We start from the raw sequence: 16,383 nt of genomic DNA, 5'->3' as shown, positions 1-16,383 counted from the left end.
TATTGACACAAACAATAAGCTATTATTTTCTTCTAAACCCAAGTTCCATTCAACCACATTTTCCAAAGTCACAGAGAGTAAAAGTTCTTCATTTGTTTTTCTACAAGCATATGCAGAAATACATACTCAGAAAAGGGGAAAAAATTGAAATGGGAGATTATGCACACTTTTAACATAGTAGAGGTGCTAGAAGTTTCAGCCTGTGTTTGAAACACAGGGGAAAAAAGGCAGAGGGAACTTCATGAGATTTTATCTATAACTTCTTAAGAAGTCTGACTGGCCTTGAAAACTGGCTGAACTCATTCAAACCCTCATTCAAAAATTCTTCTCATATTCCAAAGGAAAGTAGAGTCCATGCAAAATGATGCAAAAACTTATCTTTTCCATAATTTTAATGAAAAATTAATTCACTACTGAATAGTTGCTTTAATTCAAACACTTAAATGTTTACAAAACTCATTTCATTATTTGCCTAACCCAAAAATCACAAGAAAAGACCTGGCCATTTTGTGTAACTAAGATGTATGCTACAATAGCTTTATATTTTCAGTGGCAGCCATACCAAACCACTACATGGACTCAGAGAGGAAATGCGGCACTCGGTAATTGGCCTTATCTACTTCACTTATGATGCAAGATTGTCAGTACAAGTAAAGTGCTTCTGGCATAAAGCTGTGGCTAACAAACTCAGCTGTTTCTGCCCTTGAAATTAATGATTTCTTCTGAACTTTGAACTGATGACTATTGATCTTATCTTCAGCTACTCTTAACAGCTCACTCTGCGGTAGCTATTGAAAACGCACAGCTGTAACAGAAGACTAGGAACTTCTGTTTATCTGGTGTCAAAATGTGTACCTCCTATTTGATAAAAAACACTGACCTATCTTCCACAGGTAAGCAAAGCTTAGTTAAAGAGTCCTACTCAGCTCCACAGTTCTAGGAAAAATGTTTGCCTTTACCAATTATTTTCATGAACTACACAGCAGTTAAGAACCACAGCAAAGAAGTGACTTTGTAATTCACAAAGGACAATGAGAAAAAGAGGGAATTAATGAATCATTCTTCTATGGCAGACAATAAAATTGACAAAAGGAGATACTCAAGTCTTAGTTAGGGTCCGAAATCCACATTTATACTTTGTACGTTCATTGGAAATACCTAATTCAGGAACATGTATATTTATGAAATGCTTAAACTGCAGGTTTTTAAATCTTACTATGTCACATGAGTTGCTTTAGCTGAAAAAAAAAATTAAATGCAGTTTTGTAATACAAGAAAATACATAGAAACTACTTATTCCAAATGTTTAGTCAAACTTGGTAGTTATGTCATGCACTTGCTAGTGTGTACCTCTCCCTCCAGTTCTCAGAGCTGCATTTCATTAAACAGCCTAAAATGTTGGTTTCAGTTCCATCTTCCCTCTCTAACTAAATCATTTTGGCTTCCATATTTCTCTGTATAAAAGTTAAGATCCCTCCCTCTTTCAAAACAGTCTATGATTCAGCTTTCAACTACTTTGTTTCCTTCCAAGAAGCTTGCAAAGCAATCACTGGAGAATTATAAAGATAGTCCAAAATCTCCAGGAATAAAAACAAAACACTTATCTGACAGGGACTTATCCCTCGTTTTTGCTTCCATTTCTTGTCAAATAGATCTTTTCTATCCTAAAACAACTCTATACTCTTAAAATAAAACTATTTCAGTCACTGTTCCATGGGTGTCAATGTTAGTGGGAAACCTAAGAGGCTTGGGTATTTTCATGCCTCTTTCATCTCACCCTAGATTTTTCCAGTCCCTGTGTTTTCCCAAACTATTACTTGTAGTATTTTTTTGCATCCACTCCACGTGTAATTTTTTCCAGAAGTTTCCCACAGCTATTGGTATTAGTTTAGCTCTCACAGTAGGGCTGATGACAGTGCTCACAGAGCCAGTGTTAGGCAAGCTACCATCCACCCAATTACATGGGCTGAACTGGCAGTAACAACTGCAGGAAATATTAGGACAAAATTGTTAAACAGAGGGGACAGGCTCTGACATATTATGAAAGAACTGGAGCTAATTCTTTTCTCTCTCCCACCTTCAACACCACCTTCCACACTCCCTTACACTGACAAGCCTTACATGAGTAACACATCAAATATACGTCCAAGGTATTAGATTCTATGACTCAGTCTTCAACTTTAACCATTCAATCATATTTAAAAGAAATCAAAAAAAAATCTCTAAGGTGCAACATGTCAGAGCTCAGGCCTGAGGGATCATGGTAACCTAATCAGTGTTTGTCTTCACCTGCCTATAATAAAATAGCCCATTCCAAATTTGTGCTGAACTGGCCCTTCCACCTCTAACATTGAGCCCAATTCTACTTTGAATGATCTTTCACACATTGGTCCAAGGCAAATCCTACACTCAGTAGTGAAACCAGAATGCAAGGCAGATTATAATTTATGCATGACAAAAGGTGGGGGGAAGATCATCCAAGACAGCTTTTAGGGCCACTTCTGACGTGGACATTAGATAATCCATCACAGTTTCTACCATACCTGTTGCCTGGTAGCACTCACCTGCCCAATCATAGCAGTTACAGTTAAGCTCAATACCAGACTAAGGACCAAGTCTTAAATGAGAGCAGAACTGCACAAGTCAGCACAATGTTCTTTTTATTATTCTTAAAGGGCCTAGTATTTTAAATTAAGCCCAGGCTAAAAACGGGACTTTTTCCATGAAGGTTCTTTTACTGACAGTTTTATTGGCGTGAAAATGTAATTATGGTGATGATGATGAATTAGGAAACGCCAAAAGAAAAATGAGACGCTCATATACCACACTTGGAAATTCCTAAATCAGAAAATCCTTGCAGCTCATTCTTCCTGTCAGTCAGGGTAATACATTTGTATTCTGCACAGCCCACAAACACATTAAGTGATCAACAGTAATTTGGTAGAGGTACTACGTGTTTTGGGTTTTAGCTCCTGAATAACTTACTCTATTGCTTAGTTGAAATTAATTACTCATAATAAAAAGCAGAAAATCAGAAGTATAACTTCTACTGTTATTATTTGCCCAGTATCATGAATGCCACTGAAGAAGACAGCAAAGATTTTTATATTGTAGCATTTTTATAATTTTCAAGCTCCACTGCTGGAATCTACAGACAGAAACTTTATTTTTATAAACAGGGTAAGGATACATGACACCAGTTTGTAACTCCACAGTTTTTGGCACCACAATTATACTACTTAGTTTATCAATCTACTACAGGAAACAAACATCAAAATACATTTAAACTCAGTAACGCACTTCATAGTATGAAAACCTATTTAAGGCTGAGGGAGTTAAATACTGAATACTGTAACATTTTATTGACTTAGAAATAAAGAATCAGCTATAAGACGTTTTTCTCTTCTTTGTGATACATGTCATAGAAATTCCCTCCCTTCATGAACAGCCATCAAAAAGGCTGAAACATCCCTAATTATTCAGTAACACAATTCAGCAGCTGCCTAAAAATTAAACATCAGCATGGAGAAAGGTCAGATACTAGCAGGTTCTACATTGGGTTTGCTTTGTTGAGCATTTTTTCTTGGTGTGGCTTTTTGAGGTTTTTTTATTTGTTTGGTTGGTTTGGGTTTTTTAATTCAGAACTACAACAGTGTAACAACAAAAGTGAAAAACAAAGTTACTGAACAACATCTCGTGTTTAAAATCAAGGAAGTCAGTTTACTATCTGCTTCAGAGCAGATAATAAATTTCATTGTTAGAAGCACCCTAAAAATCACCAGCTTCCTCCTCCCATCTATAAACAGATGTTGATGAAGATCATCTGGTGTACTTAAACCTTTTGTGCAGAACTACAAACAGGTGTGCTTCCATCAGACATCTATCCAGGTCTGATCCAAGTTGATTCTCACTAGCATTATCTACACAGGACTAAATGCAGGAAGGGATAACTGGAGATTTAGTTAGAGAACTTCTGGACAAACAATAACTGATACAGAATTTTTAATCCAAATGAGGGAAATGTATGTGAAATTTAACACGCAATCCTACTGTGCTCACCTTGATAGTTTTTAGTGGTGACAACTCATGAAATCATGTACACAATACTACATAAGGTAAAAATTACACTTGAGTTATTTTATTATGAAATTACACATATTGACATGATGAGTATTTAAAAAATAAAATAAAACATCATAAAGGGAAAAAAACCAAATAAAACAAACCATAACTGTTACCAGTGGCTTAACAGCCATTCACTGTCATAAGCTTCCATCTGGAATAATGACCTTTGCTGATCAAAGCAAAGTATGATTCAATTAAGATGTAAAGTAATAAAGTAATAAACACAAAGAAAAGACACATAATGGAAAGAATAATCACATGATTAACAGCAAAGATGAGTTACTGAAAGATAAGCCATTTACATTGACCTGTATATTTGTTACTGCTGGTAAGCTCATAATATTTAGACAGTGTTACAACAGGTCAAGAATGTAAAGATACCAATCTCGAACATTTTGCAATACTAAGTGCAACTGTAAACCTATTGAAAAGAATCAACCCTTGTCTTGTTAGTACCATCATGCAACAGAATGGTGCCTCGAGGTTCACCTCAGAATTAGTCTTTTGACTAAAGGTTGGACTCGATGATTCCTATGGGTCCCTTCCAACCTGACATATTCTTTGATTCTAAAAAATTCTGTTACATTTCAAAAGAATATTAAAGGTAATTTGTTCTGTGACAACAGTTTGAAGAAGTTGGCATTCTAAGGCCATTCAGTTTGGGGTTTTTAAAACTGGTTTTAAACAAGCTTACTTATACAACTGACTTTTCAATCCTACCACATTTAATAACTTTAAACTTCTACCATATTCTACACTGGTATATTTAAAAGGTAGAATTTATTGCACTGGCTGCTATCCCATTATCAAGAAAAATAACAAGTTCCCTCTGCTAACTCAGCTAAAAAGATCATGTCATCTGCATATATGCCTGTTCACTATCAAACCCTTTTGTCAGATAAGTAATAAAAACATTTATTACCACCAATCTTTCCCAGAAATATCACCTCAGCATACTGCTCTTACCAATTTATCCATTGCTTTGCTTCATTTTCCAAAGTTTCTTGACCTCTCATAAGCCATCACTTGTATTATCCAAAGATATCTGGAAGCTACCCAAGAACTGACTTGATGGAGTTATATGCAAAGAAACAACTTTGTTATCTGCAGTGACCTTCTTGTGTTGGTTTCTTTCTCTTCCTCTCCCTTAGAGTCCAGCAGACCTATCAATGTTTCCCCAGGTTTTCTTCTAAAATATTGAAAAAATTTCCTATGATTTGGGGAACTCTTCATTACTTTTGCCTGTAGTTTTCTACTATTATCTTGTCCCAATTTTCCATATTCTACTTTAAAATGGAATAGTTTGAATGTTTCTATCCAGTAGGGCTATTTTGATTTCCTGAACCCAGCTCTTCAACACAAAATATTCCTGAATTCTGCCATTCAACTGAACACTGTCCTCTCATTTCCTTTTAGTTTAGAGATGCAACATTCAAGTTCCATTTCATCTGCAAGGTTGTGAAGTCATTGATGTCAGTGACGTTTCAACGGAAGACAGAAACCTGATTCTCAAAATTTTCCCTTCCTTCAACTTGGATCACAAGCCTATACAAGAGGGCAACAAATGCCTTTCTAAAGTCTGAAGTTATTGCCATGTTTTATTTTTCATTGCTACAATCTCATGAAAGTTTTTTAACTGTTCTTTGGCTTCACTGGGATTTTCTGTTATTTCCTTGGGGGGTTTCTCGGAATGGGAGGCGAGAGTGTTTTAGGTAAGTGAAATTACACCATTTTTCAAGGAAAGGCATTCACTGTAAACAAAAATAATTTCAGGGTACTCAAGATTTTGTACTTAAACTACCCAGGCAGCTAAAGGTTTGGCTTTTTTTTTTTAACTGACATATACAGGAATTTTTAGAGGAAAATACCTTACAAATAATCCCATGTAGGTACTAAACAGGATAAGTACTTAATATTTTATTGAAAGTTCACATCCACAATAATTATAAGTCTACACATTTTTAGTGTCCCGGGACATAGAAAAAAAATTAAAACAAAAAATCCTGATAACTAAAAAAATCCGAATGCTACCAGAAAACAAGACAATGGAAGTCAGTAAGTCTTACAAAAATGCAAAAGAGTTTCAAACAGCTGAAAGGAACTGCAGCATTCAGACACCATCTAGGACAGTATTTCCAATAATTTCACTCACCAAAAGGAAAACTTAAATGAGCTACAAATTAATTCATTATTATTATTCTGAAAAGTACCTCAATTTCAGCATTGGATGAGCAAGATACATTTAATCAGGAGGAGAAAGAAGAGTGCACACAGTGTGTGTATGTGGGCTTTTAAAATTTTTTTGAGGGAAAGAAATGTTTGTGAGGAGAGGAGTTAAGGTAGAAAAAAAAATAAATATATATTAAACTGTCTTTAGACCGAAAGAACTTGTAGTGGTGTAAACTTCTTGACACAGATTTGGAAAAAAAAGTATTTTAAACTTTGTTGTATAGGAGAAAAATTCCTTTTGACAGTGATGAGCAACACCTCCTCTTTGTGAGGAAACCACCATAACAGTGAGTTGGAGCCACTTCAGGCCATTAGCCAACTCTGTCCTAACCCTCAGAGAATGTCAACATTTAGGAGTCTCTCAGACCAAATTACACATTAAGATAGATCCTTGCTCAAGAGCTAGGCAATTCACTGACTGAGGGATATTTCCCAGTCACACAGCTGCCCAGGTATCAAAACATATGTCTTCATGAATGCTGATACCTCTCTCAGACAAAAGCATCCTGCTATCACTTAATCACTGTGTTATCACCCCTTTCACAGAATCCAAGAGATCAAGAACACAATCTTGAACCTGAACAACTTTTTCTTTTTTTCAGCACTGAACTTTAACAACTAGTTTCTTATCAGTTATCAAGGAAATGGTTCAGAAACTGCACATTGTATGACCAAATCCAGGGAATACTCTTAAGATTAATTTAGTCTTCTTTCACCATCATTTATTTACTCTTGATTCAGTACTATCTTGAAAGTTCATAGACATAATGACTACAGGGTTCTAAGTTTTTACCCAGAATATGAAACTTACTGTCCCTCCAAAAAACTCCAGTAATAGAGCTTACTTTAATAACAGAATATTTTCTCTTCTTCTCACAGTATTTTCTGAGAAAATAAGGCAGTGAGTACATCCAGAAACATACTAACATTTAATGAGACATGAAGTGGAAAAACTGCATTTGCAATTATATTTACTAGTAGAAAAGTCAAGGAGTGAGTAACTTATATTTGTGAGAAAAAGCTGCAGTAAACATACTGGATATTAAATGTGAAACCTATGACATAATCACAGTAGTAAGGATAGAAGGCATTCAAGAAATATGTGGTAGTTCTTCATTCAGGTTATGTTAGTCCTCCAGCAGCAGTATTGTGTTCACTTTCAGAGATGTGAACCAACTGAAGCTGGTTCAAAACAGAGCAACTATAATGCTCTAGATATTTAAATAACACACTGTAGAAAAGATTGAATGAATTAGCATTGCTTAGTCTAAAGAGGAGGTAACTATAGTGAGAAGTATGGTAACAGTCTCCAACATGTTAACTGCCACTTCAAAGAAGGACAAAGTCTATAAAGAAAAGCTAGCGAGTTTAAATTTTAACAATGAATATTCAGGTCACATAGTAGGAAAGCTGCCTATAAACCACCTGAGAAGTTCCAGAACTTGTCATTTTATTATACCAAAAAATATAGACAAACACCGCTTCAGAATTTTATGATCAAAATCTGGGCATGTGTTTCAAAGGTCTTTTCCACCACCACCACCTACCCATTTGCCTTATGCTCATACAAAACATGCAGTTTCAGAAGACATAGTATTTTCCCCATGTTTAACCTGCAAATTCAATGGATGAGTGCATTACACAAAGATGAAATGAAATTAAAATCAAACTCCAGGTGCATCCTCTTCCCAGGTGGCGCTCTCTCTCCCTTGCAACAACTCTCCCACCTCTGATTCCGCATGGATTGTGTAAGGTCTTATATTTAAAGAGTAATACTTCGAGAGGTTACAGTTTGCACAAAAGAAAGTGGGAATTTCATCTAGACATGTCACAACTCTAGTAGAGTCTTGCTAGAAAAATAATCTGCACACTGAATTTAAAAATCTAGTAGCTGACAAGTCACTGGGATACCCAAAGGTGACTCTGGTATTAAAAATTAATTAAAAAAAATAAAGCTTAAAATTAGAAATAAATTATCATGTTGGGTGTTGGGTCACCTAGGTACAGAAACACTGAGCAAGAAACATGAAACACAAAGGAACAATGCTTACAACAATGGTTGCTGCTTCCCACTTCACTTTTTACAATGGCAGCAGATGAACAGGTGGCAGCAAAAGCCAACCACCAGCACAAAGAAAACCAATCAGTGTTCAAACGAAGAACTAAAATTAAAGTCATAGATTACAAAATCCCAGATACTAAATGCCAATGTCCCACTGAAATAATGGAAGCAACAAATTAATTACAGAAGATTTTGTAGTCTACGAAAGAGTAACTGAGTTCTTACATCTTAAATCTTACACCTTACATCTTAAAACTCCACCCACCTTCAGGCGAAGAATGAAAACTTCTCCTGTCTCTGCTCCACTGACACTCCAGGATATTTAAGAGAATACAAGACTCAATGGTGTTGCTTTCCCAGCTACCAGGTAGGTACAGAGAACAGGGTTACTGTTCTTGTCTAGCTAGTGTTTCCAACATTCTACCTAATAGCTTCAAATAAATACTATTCACACTGTAGTCCCTTAAATTCCATTGTTAGATTACTGTAATAATTGGCCAAATCCTTCCCTGTAAGGAAATGTAGTTGCTAGAGCAAAACTATATTTTCTACTCCATAGGCCACGATGCAGACATATGCAGTGGGAGGCACAACAAAGTAAAATCTGAACATTTGAATAACCAAATGGAAAGGGAAGTATAACCAAGGCACAGTATTACTTACACAATGACACTAATCTTACATTTTGAAAAACTAATATCCCTTTTAAACCAAACTAAATTATAGAACTACAAGATCAATGTTAAGAGTTAAAATTCAAATATATTGCTGGAACCAATACTTCATTTCTTCATGGCACTTTGTTAGCTTTGTAGGTATAACCATTGCTCTCTGGAACAGTAAGTGAAAAATATTAACTACGTAATGGATTTCAAAAGCAATCCTACCAAATGACAGAGGTAAAACAATATACCAAATTCTGGACAGCCAGGTAGATCAACAAAAAAATATCTCTCAAATGGCATTGCATCTGAGGAAACTGCAACTGGTAATGATTGCTCATGATTTAATAACTGACACAACATACATTCTAAGGAAGATCCTTCCAAAAGGGAAAATGTCCCAAAGAGAGAACGTACACAGAAAATTCAAATGCCGATAATTTTTTTAAAAGGAGACAATAAAAAGCTAAAACAAACTGTGAGCCAAAGTTGACTCTCTATATCTTCAGTTTTATTTATCAAACCGAAAAATCTCTCCAACTTTCTCTTTTCCTGTATAAGACCAAAACTATGAGATGTTCTGTTTGTATTACAATTACACTAATTCAATGCAGGTCACTTGTTTTTTACTGAATCCAGATGACATTTAGTAAGCTAAACATGGGCCAATTGGCTTCCCCCCTCTCCAAAAAAAGAGGGGAGCTGATTGCTGCTGGGTAGGTCATACAGTGGCTACAGAACACAATTGCTTGAATTACATTTTGACTAACATCAAACACAGAACTGAAGCTAAAAACTAACTTTTTTTCTTGTATGCCTTCTAGATTTCTCAATTGAAACGTACTAATTTAAAAGCCACCTCTTTCCCACCCTGAGGTGATAGATATGAACAGATTCACCAGAAGTTTTTGTTGTTTCCTCTTTCTCCACCTAATTTAAAAAAACCACATTTTTAATATTCTAAGAAGTATAAACAATTTAGTTTCCACTTTATTTTTAATATCCCCAGTGGCTAACCTACCTTTTCAAGCCTGCTCATTTGAACATACCACAGTAAAAAAGAAAAACGTAGCACTTTAGATCTAGTGAGCACTAAAAACAATAATGGTCTAAGCTTCTTCTATTTCTGTAATAACATTTGTATTTTTAAATCAACCCAAACTTCCATGTAATTAGCCATACAATAACCTGTACTGATAATGCAGAGAAACTAGTTCCAGAGGGGCAGAAAAACCCTTAAACTTATCTCCAAGAAACAAGTAAGGAGTATGTCTTTGTTAATGTCTTAGTTGTGATCAAGAACTGATTCTCTTCTGACAAAAACACTAGCTATAAAATGGTAATTAAGATCTATGCTAGTAAATAAAACATCTGTTTAGACTTAGTGCAACTGACTGCAAATTTGTCAATTATATTCTTTTTAATCATGTCTGGACTTGGCTTTTTTTTTTTTCCCTAGAAGTTATCCACCCCTCAAACAGTATTATCAACTGCTAAAGTAAAATGTAATACATATTATAAATAGCAGCCCCATTAGTTGTTTATTTTATAGCACATTGAATTATATAAGTTACTTATTACTTGTATCATCTCAAGGTTTTTTACCCATCTCTAATTCCTCCCAACATGATCTGCTCAGCTTTTAACAAATTTCACCCGACACAAGAAACAAGAGCATAATGCAACACAGGCTAATTAAAATCCATTATGCTAATGGTATCCAATGCTAATTAGATGTCCTTCAGTCTTGGCCATCATCTTCAAAATACTGCACACCCTACAGGAAATACACAGAAATTGTGCAGATAAACTGCTTAGTTGCATGCACATCTCATCACTCCACAGGATCAAGGACATAGAAAAGTAAAAGTCTTCATAATTAAGAAAAAAGTTCATAGCATAGGATGCAACATTTGGATGCCAGAAAGATACAGAGACACTGCGAGAAAAGATCCACAATGGTGTCAATTGGCCTTGCATCTATATTCCTTTGCTTAAATCAAATTTTAAACAAACCTGAAGGGAGAAGATAAAAAAAATAACAAACATCTACCAAGACTCCCAAATTATTTAACCTGGCATATCTTACAAAATTTCATAGGTTTTGGGTCTGGGGTCTGTGTTGTACTGCCCTGTCCAAACACTTACTTATTAATCGTATTTTCTAAATTTTTGTTAGGGTCTGGTTTACCCATTGTCTTTTGTTCCAGCCAAAGGCATGTATCACAGCTTCCCTACAATGACTGACACTGCAGAGAAAAAAAGCCAAGTGAAAGCAGAGTCCTGTTACTATAGGTACACACAGAAATAACATTCCTTCATATACAGTTTAGGGGACAAAAACTTACAGCCTGTATTACTGAAAAAATTACAGTTTAGCAATGTGGCTGTTGCAATCACTCAAGTATGCAAACAATATAGCAATAGCTGAAGCAGTGACTAGAAATGCTGATATCATATAAATGGGCCATATCATACCCTTAATTCCTAGCAGCTTGTCCCCAGTTTATACAAAAAATACCACAGGGCAGAAGGGGAAAAGGATTTCTGAATGCAAAAGTTCTTCAAGACACGGCAGTCATATACAGTTACATGTAAATGGCCTTTCCTCTCCTTCAAATGATATGTTACCATTTATACTGCTGGCTCCTCCAGCAATATGATAACTATTTACTAAGTAAACTGCATAGTTCACGTGAAAACCATCTTCAAGACTCATCTTGCTTAAACAGCCTTTGAATGGTACAATAATTTACAGCACATATATGGAACTACCAAGTTCAAGGCTTTGCAGATCTGAGAAAGGCACACTTCGAAAACAATTGAGATCTCACCTCTCTCTTGCTCTAACTGTATGTATTCATTCCACTCAAGCAGTTTCACAGAAATTCCTCTATCAAGCCTGAGATAATAGCATCTGAAGAGCTCCCTTGCAGCAGAGACAACAGAGGCAAGAGATATGAATAAGCAAAGAGAAAAATAAAGCACAAATGACATCTATGTTAGCTGAGGGATGCATACAATTTTGAAAAAAATATCAGCTGGTTAGATTGCCAAAATAAGAAAATAACCTAATTCCTATAAACATCTGCACAAAGACCGGGAGAAAGCAATCCCTCTTATGAGATCATTCCTCTTGGTCATATACAATGTCCTCAGGCCACAGAGGTGCTCTAATGTCTAAAGTTTCTGATGTGAATTATGAGAGTCAGATGTCATTGTTGTGTTATAACAGGCAGACACTGAAGCTGCATCAGGCAACCCGAGTCTCAGATTATCAAGGTTAGTTACGAGCTAGAAGAGTGTGGATGCAAATTCCAGACATACGGGCCACTCACCCAGGCCAAAGCAATATGCTAATATAAAATTGGGTCACTATAAGACTGCATTAAGAGTGCCATGTTTTTCTGGAACCCTCTTTCCTCTATCACTGTATTCAGAGCTTCTGCAACCCTACACGTGTGGCTTAACACCAGACTGCATAGTGCACCAAAATCTACTTCAAATCATTAATGAGAACAACTGAATTGGAAGACAGCAAGAGCTGGAAAGCTGCTGAAACGTACTGGCTTAAACTTCAGGTAGAGAAAGGCTGGGTATGCTTCCTGAAGACATGGCACTCAGTCTGAGAGCACTGAGTCTAAGTGGTAAAGCAAATATTTCCCTAGAACAGACAGCAAGACCTGAAAGTGCACAGGGCAGTATCTTGATTACTGCTCTGGCAGTTTCTCTTGGCTCCTTACAAGGAGCTATGTGGGGTGGTGCTTTCAAGCAATAATTCGAAAACAGCACAGCACACTCCAAAGGGACTTTCCTGCAGCACAGCCCCAGGCACTACATAACCAAGGCCACCAAGTCCCATGTGCAGTGAATTATCTTCTTTGTCCATAAATGGATATGCCCACTGAAGAAGGGAATAAGCCTTCAATAAGTTAAAGGGGAAAAAAAAACATAACTAGAAATGGTATAAAGATGATTAAACAAACTATCCTACCAGTATAAAGAGTGCCTACTTGAAGAAATTATTCAGTTATTTTAAGCAACCCTTTATTTTAAGCAGTAGCAAACTCCATAGACAATCCTAAATCAGCTGACGTACAAAAGGAAAGGGAGGTGCAAGATTCTTCCACCCTTCCTTTACACAGAAAACTAAAGAGGGAGTGTGAACTTGCCTGTTACAGACTGCTGGGCTGTAATGCTTTACTATGTCAGACTGACACAGGCAATGGTTTAGAAGAGAACCATGTAAAGAGAAAAGACACGCAAGTCAATTGCTTGACTTGAAATTCAAACACACATTAAACTAAAAAGCTGACCTTAGAAACAGCAGCAAAACTTTTAGATTGAATAAACCCAGGATAAAATCCTTCAGAGATACAATGCTTGTAATTGCATTTTTCATATGACAATATCTAATGATTGAAAGTAAAAAAGTTAAAATGTTTTCATGTGAATCTGCCCAGCAATACAGACAAATACACAATGATTTACCAGATGCTCTGGTTAATTCCACTCCAAAGGACATATCTGACATCCAATTAGTGTTGCAAATGCATAAGACCCATATAAACTTCAAACATTTTCTACACACAAGTTTAGCATTCCTGAGGCATCCATTCTTAGCAACAAAACTGAAAGTACCTTGATTTAGTATCACATGGAGATTTAACTTCATTGTAGCATAAACATTTTGCAAAGAGCTACACAGAAACCAACAGTTCATGCTCCTGTGGTCACCAAGAAGATATCATGCAAGTTACTGACCAAACAATGCCTTCTGAGTGTTGGTAAACATGGAAATCTAAAAAAAATATTTAAACAAATACATTTTTGCCTGCCTGAAAACATCTATGGGCATGCATTATTTGCAAGCATATAGACTCAAAGAACTCACGTATGTGTATATATAAAATTTTTTGAAAGATATATCCATAAATATATATCCCTGTACATAAAAAACTAACTCCATATATATACGCGCACAAGTTGACTTAGACATTGAGATGTGTATAGGGATTTTATATACACACATATATACCTCTAAAAAACTAACTCCATACATACACACCCACACACCCACACACCCACACACCCACACACCCACACACCAGTAAAAATAAAAATTCATTGTTTTCTTCAGCTTCACTCAATGGAGGCAGGTTTCCACATGTCTGGAAGTAGTTTAAAAGCATGGGAAAAATATGAAGAATACAACGCTCATTTTTGACTGAAAATCCCATCTATTTATCTTCTGGGGCAAGTTTTTTAAACTCATTGCTCTGCCTCTGAACAAGACTTGCAGGTATTCCCCTAGCAAGACTGTCTGCATTGGAGACAAAGTATAACTCTAAAGTTCTTGAGCACAAGGTACAGCAGCTAAGAAATGGTGAATCCCATCAGCCACTCACATGCACACCCTGAGCTCACAGCCACTGTTTTTTCCCTTTAAGAAGCTGGTGTGTAGCGAGAACAAAATACAGATGAAACAACTACTACTGAAAAATCTGAAAGCAGAGCTTCCCCCAGCAAAGGGATCACCATGACTGGGTTCTCATCTTCACTAACATTCCTAACACACTGGAGCCAAGTAAGTCCTTAAAAATACTGAATTAGATTCAAGTGTAGCATGTCCTATTCTTTTAAATATGCACAACTTCATGTATATGAAGACCAAAACTGCAAATCAAATTAATTCACACTTAAAATTTCCACAGATGTGAAGAAAGAGAAGCTGTGTGAAACAGAACTTCAGTCTCTCATGAAGACTTTGCCAAGCTTCACCTCTTCGGCTTTACTTACTTTTTCATCCTTGTCTGCTGGAGAGCTCCCCTTTGCCTAGCCAAAGCACTAAGGATAAGAAAGGAGGAGACTAAAATTCATGTGGAAATCAGGGAAAAAAGACAACACCTCTGAGCACATCTTACCTGACCTTAACAACACAGACCAAGTATCAAAATTCGGCCTCAACTTATGGTGAGGGACCATCCAACCGTTACTCTGGCTCAAAACAGAGCCATGTAATACTCTCCACTTCCAGAACGCATCCTGCACCTGCCAAATGACACAAAATCTTTTTTTTTTTTTTTTGAGAACCATTGTTCACGTACTAAAAATGCTTATTGAAAATAAAAAACCCAAGCATACACACTTTAACTGTCTGTAACAAGTAGTCATCTTCATTTTTTTAGTGAACCGATTACCTTAGTTAAATTATAAATACACTTAATGATAAATTTATTAAGTGAAAACATAACTCATAAATTTGCCAGAGGTTTTGTAAAGAAGAGCATCCAAAACCAACATACCTTTGCATGCCACCAAGCATCAGCTTCCTCTGCCATTTGGACTTAACACTCCATACATATAAATGACTCTCAAGGAAAGAAAAGCCATCTTTGGTTGACCATCACTGGAATGGTTATTTGAAACTAGTAATCACACAATTCTTTCAATTCTTATCAGATTACCAGTATTTTATATGAAACAGATGTTAGCAGCACAACTTAGTCAGAATTATTGAACAACTTTTCTTTCAATTTCATAACAAATTAGGCAATGCTTAGTTGATGCATCTGAAAAAAGTTACAGAATTGCAAGCCCTAAGGCACAGGACTGGTGTCATAATTTAAACCATCACCATCTGAAACGCAAAGGCATTAGAAACATAATGTTTTACTCTGTAGAACAAATTTCTCTTACAGATGATAATCTTTATTTGTTAATAAATTCTGAAGTCTCAACAGCAACCAAAAGCTACCATTTCAATGTCAAAAGCCTAGCAGAATTCTTACAAACAAAATTAAAATTCTCTGGATGTTTACAAATAAATAGTGAACCACAAATAAATAATTAAATAAAATTTTGTTTATTAAAGACTGTCTTGGGCACAGCGATCATGAAATGATAGAGTTTTTGATTCATATCACAAAAACACAACAAAGCTAGAGAAGGGAATAATGCAGAAGTCAAATCATCTTTCTTGTTTACTACTACACTAGAGCCTAGGTAACAATTCTCCAATTTAAATAGAAAGGAAGATATTTTCAGCTGTTGTTTTTAGCTCCAGATTTGGAGTCTTGGCCCCTAGTAATCTAGTTTACTGCCTTAAGTCAGTTGTGAGGCCATTTATAAAAATGTAACTGTCAAAGGAAACCAAAAAATGTGGAGACTTTTGTCAATTGCCAAAATTCTGGAGTGTGAAATTACTTATTTTGGCAAAATTCATCAAGAGAATATTTTTATCTAAGTAACGTTACAAAAAGTAAAAAAAAAAGGTCCTGCGTCAATGCCAGGGTTGCCAGTTTC

General features: G+C 35.9%; 1 protein-coding gene across 1 annotated transcript in view; it reads right to left on the bottom strand.

The window, feature by feature from the left end:
• The window catches only part of STK3 (serine/threonine kinase 3), a 123,092-nt gene that overhangs the window by 67,041 nt on the left and 39,668 nt on the right, over positions 1 to 16,383 (bottom strand). The gene's annotated exons all lie outside the window — the stretch shown is intronic.

Source organism: Chiroxiphia lanceolata, chromosome 1, assembly GCF_009829145.1.
Source record: "Chiroxiphia lanceolata isolate bChiLan1 chromosome 1, bChiLan1.pri, whole genome shotgun sequence".
NCBI classification, from domain to species: domain Eukaryota; kingdom Metazoa; phylum Chordata; class Aves; order Passeriformes; family Pipridae; genus Chiroxiphia; species Chiroxiphia lanceolata.
This window is presented reverse-complemented; position numbering and strand designations above follow the sequence as displayed.